Below are 5,730 nucleotides of genomic sequence, written 5' to 3'. Positions count from 1 at the left end.
TGGTGGGCTGCATTGTTGTTGGGGTTGTGGTGTCTCTGATCTTGGTCTTGGTCTTGTTGATTTCCCCACCCAAAGTTTGGGTGGTTCCTCCAACCAGGATTGTAGGTCTTGGAGTATGGATCATGTGCTTTCCTAGGTGCGTTTCCAATGTAGTTGGCTTGTTCTTGCTCATCCTCTGCCTCTGCATTCACTCCCTCTTGGGTTGCTGATGAGGTGGTGATTGCTGCTACTTGGTTCCTCTCCATCTTCTTGGTAAGATCAGCCAGGTGCTTGGTGATAAGCTTGTTTTGGGCCAGCAGTGCATCCACATTGTTTAGCTCCATCACTCCTCTAGTGTTGCCTCTTTCAGAAGCATAGAAGTAGTCATTCTCGGCTACAGTCTCAATGATATCAATGGCTTCTTCAATGGTCTTCTTCTTGTTCAGAGATCCCCCGGATGAGTGGTCTACTGCCTTCTTCGATTCATAAGAAAGACCTTCATAGAAAATGTGTAGCTGCACCCATTCATTGAACATATCTGGTGGGCACCTTCTTGTCAGGTCCTTAAACCTCTCCCATGCTTCATATAGAGTCTCACCATCTTGCTGCCTGAAGGTTTGTACCTCAGCTCTCAACCTGTTGATACGTTGAGGAGGATAGAATCTTGCCAAGAATTTATTCACCACATCTTCCCAGGTTGCTAAACTCTCCTTTGGGAAGGATTTCAGCCATTTAGATGCCTTGTCCTTGAGTGAGAAAGGGAACAGAAGTAGTCTATAGGTGTCAGGATGAACACCATTAGACTTCACGGTATCACATATCCTCAGGAAGGTGCTTAGATGTTGATTGGGATCTTCTTGGACAATCCCTCCGAATGAACAATTGTTCTAAACAAGGGTGATGAGCTGTGGCTTTAGTTCAAAGTTGTTGGCATGTATGGTTGGCCTTTGGATGCTACTTCCGTAATTTCCTGGGTTTGGATTGATGTACGAACCCAGAACCCTTCTCTCTTGCCCAGCCTGATGTGCTGGACCTTCTCGGCCATGGTTGTGAGCCTCTTCTTCATGATGGTTCTCTATATTCTCATCCATATCTGGTTCAAAGTACTCCTCCTCTTCCTCAGCACCAACTACTCTCTTTCCTCTTGCTTCCCTACTTAATCTAAGGAAGGTCCTCTCAAGTTCAGAATCAAAGGAAGTTGAAGCCCCGCTTCTTCTACCTGTCATACAACCAACAAGGCAACTGCAAGAAAGAAAGATGCAGATAGTAACTTGTTCAAAAATGCTGTTAGTGTGAGTGATGCAATATATCAAACAGTTAGTGGGTTAGTGGCTGAATTGTAAACAAGTAAGAAAATGGGTAAGGGAAAGGGAAGAAAATAACTGAACAGAAAGTAAATTACTCAAATGAACTTAAATCAAATAAAATAAAAACAAATGCTCAATCTAGTTATCCACCAATTTAATCATTATTGATACAAAATCAATCCCCGGCAACGGCGCCATAAACTTGATGCCATGGAAACTTGTCCTTTAACAAATTTCCTTCGGCAAGTATACCGAATTGTCGTCAAGTAAAAACTCACAATAGAGTGAGGTCGAATTGATGAGCGGATAATTTATACGCTTTTTGGCATTGTTTTTAGTATGTTTTTAGTAGGATCTAGCTACTTTTAGGGATGTTTTTATTACTTTTTATGTTAAATTCACATTTCTGGACTTTACTATGAGTTTGTGTGTTTTTTGGTGATTTCAGGTATTTTCTGGCTGAAATTGAAGGACTTGAGCAAAAATCAGATTCAGAGGTTAAAGAAGGACTGCTGATGTTGTTGGATTCTGACCTCCCTGCACTCAAAGAGGATTTTCTGGAGCTACAGAACTCAAAATGGCGCGCTTCCAATTGCGTTGGAAAGTAGACATCCAGGGCTTTCCAGAAATATATAATAGTCCATACTTTGGCCGAGTTTAGACAATGCAAAACGGCGTTGAACGCCAGTTCTACGCTGCAGTCTAGAGTTAAACGCCAGAAACACGTCACGAACCAGAGTTGAACGCCAAAAACACGTTACAACTTGGCGTTCAACTCCAAGAATGACCTCTCCACATGTAAACTTCAAGCTCAGCCCAAGCACACACCAAGTGGGCCCTGAAAGTGGATTTATGCATCAATTACTTACTTCTGTAAACCCTAGTAACTAGTTTAGTATAAATAGGACTTCTTACTATTGTATTAGAAATTTTTTTGGAAGATCCTGGATTGTATTTTTGATCCTGTGATCACGTTTTGGGGGCTGGCCTCCCGGCCATGCCTGAACCTTCATCACTTATGTATCTTCAACGGTAGAGTTTCTACACTCCATAGATTAAGGTGTGGAGCTCTGCTGTTCCTCACGAATTAATGCAAAGTACTACTATTTTTCTATTCAATTCAACTTATTTCTCTTCTAAGATATTCATTCGCACTTCAATATGAATGTGGTGAGCGTGACAATCATCATCATTCCCCCACGAACGCGTGCCTGACAACCACTTCTGTTCCACCTTAGATTGAATGAGTATCTTTTAGATCTCTTAATCAGAATCTTCGTGGTATAAGCTAGATTGATGGCGGCATTCATGAGAGTCCGGAAAGTCTAAACCTTGTCTGTGGTATTCCGAGTAGGATTTAGGGACTGAATGACTGTGACGAGCTTCAAACTCGCGAGTGCTGGGCGTAGTGACAGACGCAAAAGGAGGGTGAATCCTATTCCAGTATGATCGAGAACCTCAGATGATTAGTCGTGCTGTGACAGAGCATTTGGACCTTTTTCACAAGAGGATGGGATGTAGCCATTGACAATGGTGATGCCTTTACATAAAGCCAGCCATGGAAAGGAGTAGGACTGATTGGATGAAAATAGCAGGAAAGCAGAAGTTCAGAGGAACGAAAGCATCTCTATACGCTTATCTGAAATTCTCACCAATGAATTACATAAGTGTTTCTATCTTTATTTTCTATTTATTTATTATTTTCGAAAACTCCATAATCAATTATTATCTGCCTGACTGAGATTTACAAGGTGACCATAGCTTGCTTCATACCAACAATCTCTGTGGGATCGACCCTTACTCACGTAAGGTTTTATTACTTGGACGACCCAGTGCACTTGCTGGTTAGTTGTGCGAAGTTGTGAAGTTATGCTTGGGCACACGTTTTTGGAGCCATTACCAGGGAGAGACCGAACAACAAATTTTACAACCTCAGAGTAACAATTTCGCATGTATCAAGTTTTTGGCGCCGTTGCCGGGGATTGTTTGAGTTTGGACAACTGACGGTTCATCTTGTTGCTCAGATTAGGTAATTTTCTTTTTGTTTTATTTTCAAAAAAAAAAATTTTCAAAAATCTTCAAAAAAAAAAACAAAACAAAAAATTTTCCTTTATTTTCGAAAAAAATAAAAAAAAAATATCTTTTCAAAAAAATTTTATTATGTTCTTCAGAATTTTTAAAAATGAATTCTAGAGTTTCATGAAGCATGTGAAGCCTGGCTGGCTGTAAAGCCATGTCTAAATTTATTTGGATAGGGGCTTCCAACCATCATCACAAGAGCAAGCTAGCTGTTGCTAATCCACCTGCTGCTGTTCCTGATCCACCTAATTTACTTCTAAAGCTTGGCTGGCTATTAAGCCATGCCTAACCCTCAGATTGGAGCTTTAGACTAAGAGTACAAGATTCCTGGAATTTATATTAAAAATTTTGGAATCCTTATTTTTCTTTTTCACATTAATTTTCGAAAACATCCAAAAAAATTCATAAAATCATAAAAATCAAAAATATTTTGTGTTTCTTGTTTGAGTCTTGAGTCAATTTCAAGTTTGATGTCAATTGCATTTTTTCTAAAAATTCTTTGCATTTTTCGAAAATTCATGCATTCACAGTGTTCTTCATGATCTTCAAGTTGTTCTTGGCCAGTCTTCTTGTTTGATCTTCATATTTTCTTGTTGTGTGTCTTTTCTTGTTTTTCATATGCATTCTTGCATTCATAGTGTATGAACATGAAAGATTTCTAAGTTTGGTGTCTTGCATGTTTTCTTTGCATCAAAAATTTTTCAAAAATATGTTCTTGATGTTCATCATGATCTTCAAAGTGTTCTTGGTGTTCATCTTGACATTCATAGCATTCTTGCATGCATTCATTGTTTTGATCCATAACTTTCATGCATTGCATCATTTTTCATGTTTTTCTCTTTCATCATTAAAAATTCAAAAATCAAAAAAAAAAATATCTTTCCTTTTTCACTCATAAAATTCGAAAATTTGGATTGACTTTTTCAAAAATTTTTAAAATCTAGTTGTTTTTATGAGTCAAATCAAATTTTTAATTTAAAAATCTTATCTTTTTCAAAATCTTTTTTAAAATCATATTTTTTTCATTTTTCTTAGTCATTTTCGAAAATTTAAAAAAAATGTTTTTCAAAAATGTTTTTCTTAATTTTATCTCCTAATTTTCGAAAATATCTTCAATAATTAATGTTTTGATTCAAAAATTTCAAGTTTGTTACTTACTTGTTAAGAAAGATTCAAACTTTAAGTTCTAGAATCATATCTTGTGATTTCTTGTGAATCAAGTCATTAATTGTGATTTTAAAAATTAAATCTTTTTTCAAAACTAATTTTAATCATATCTTTTCAAAAATATCTTTTTATCCTATCTTTTTCAAAATCATATCTTTTTAAAACATATCTTTTTCAAAAAAAATTTGATTTTAAAAATATATTTTTTTTACTTCTTATCTTCTTATCTTTTCAAAATTGATTTTCAAAATTTGTTTCAACTAACTAACTAACTTTTTGTTTGTTTCTTATCTTTTTCAAAACTACCTGACTAACTCTCTCTCTCTCTCTAATTTTCGAAAATATCTTCCCTTTTTTTCAAAAATTCTTTTTAATTAACTAATTGTTTCAAATTTTAATTTTAATTTTCGAAAATCACTAACCATTTTTCAAAAATAATTTTTGAAATTCCTCTTTCTCTCTCATCTCCTTCTATTTATTTATTCATCAACTAACACTTCTCTCCCATCCAAAAATTCGAACACTACCTCCCTCTCTGTGTTCGAGTTTTTTCTTCCCTTCTTTACATTACATTCTTTTCTTCTTCTACTCACACAAGGGAACCTCTATACCTGGGTAAAAAAGGATCCCTATTATTATTATTTTTCTGTTCCCTCTTTTTCATATGAGCAGGAGTAACGACAAGAACATTCTTGCTGAAGCAGACCCTAAACCTGAAAGGACTCTGAAGAGGAAACTAAGAGAAGCTAAAATACAACAATCCAGAGACAACCTTACAGAAATTTTCGAACAAGAAGAGGATATGGCAGCCGAAAATAATAATAATGGAAGGAGGATGCTTGGTGACTTTACTGCACCTAATTCCAATTTACATGGAAGAAGCATCTCCATTCCTGCCATTGGAGCAAACAACTTTGAGCTTAAACCTCAATTAGTTTCTCTAATGCAACAAAACTGCAAGTTTCATGGACTTCCATCTGAAGATCCTTTTCAGTTCTTAACTGAATTCTTGCAGATATGTGATACTGTTAAGACTAATGGAGTAGATCCTGAAGTCTACAGGTTCATGCTTTTCCCTTTTGTTGTGAGAGATAGAGCTAGAATATGGTTGGACTCTCAATCTAAGGATAGCCTGAACTCTTGGGATAAGCTGGTCAAGGCTTTCTTAGCCAAGTTCTTTCCTCCTCAAAAGCTGAGT

The 5,730-nt window shown here is 36.4% G+C and overlaps 1 non-coding gene across 1 annotated transcript; it reads left to right on the top strand.

The window, feature by feature from the left end:
• Positions 1–510: 510 nt before the first annotated feature.
• LOC148576718 (small nucleolar RNA R71) lies at positions 511–617 on the top strand. Its single transcript, XR_015903537.1, has one exon. It is a non-coding gene; the product is annotated as a small nucleolar RNA R71 (small nucleolar RNA).
• Positions 618–5,730: the final 5,113 nt, after the last annotated feature.

The sequence above is a fragment of the Arachis ipaensis genome, chromosome B1 (genome assembly GCF_059453495.1).
Source record: "Arachis ipaensis isolate K30076 ecotype BB chromosome B1, ASM5945349v1, whole genome shotgun sequence".
Classification (NCBI taxonomy): Eukaryota; Viridiplantae; Streptophyta; class Magnoliopsida; order Fabales; family Fabaceae; genus Arachis; species Arachis ipaensis.
The sequence above is the reverse complement of the archived record's forward strand: the minus strand, read 5'-3'. Positions and strand labels throughout refer to the sequence as shown.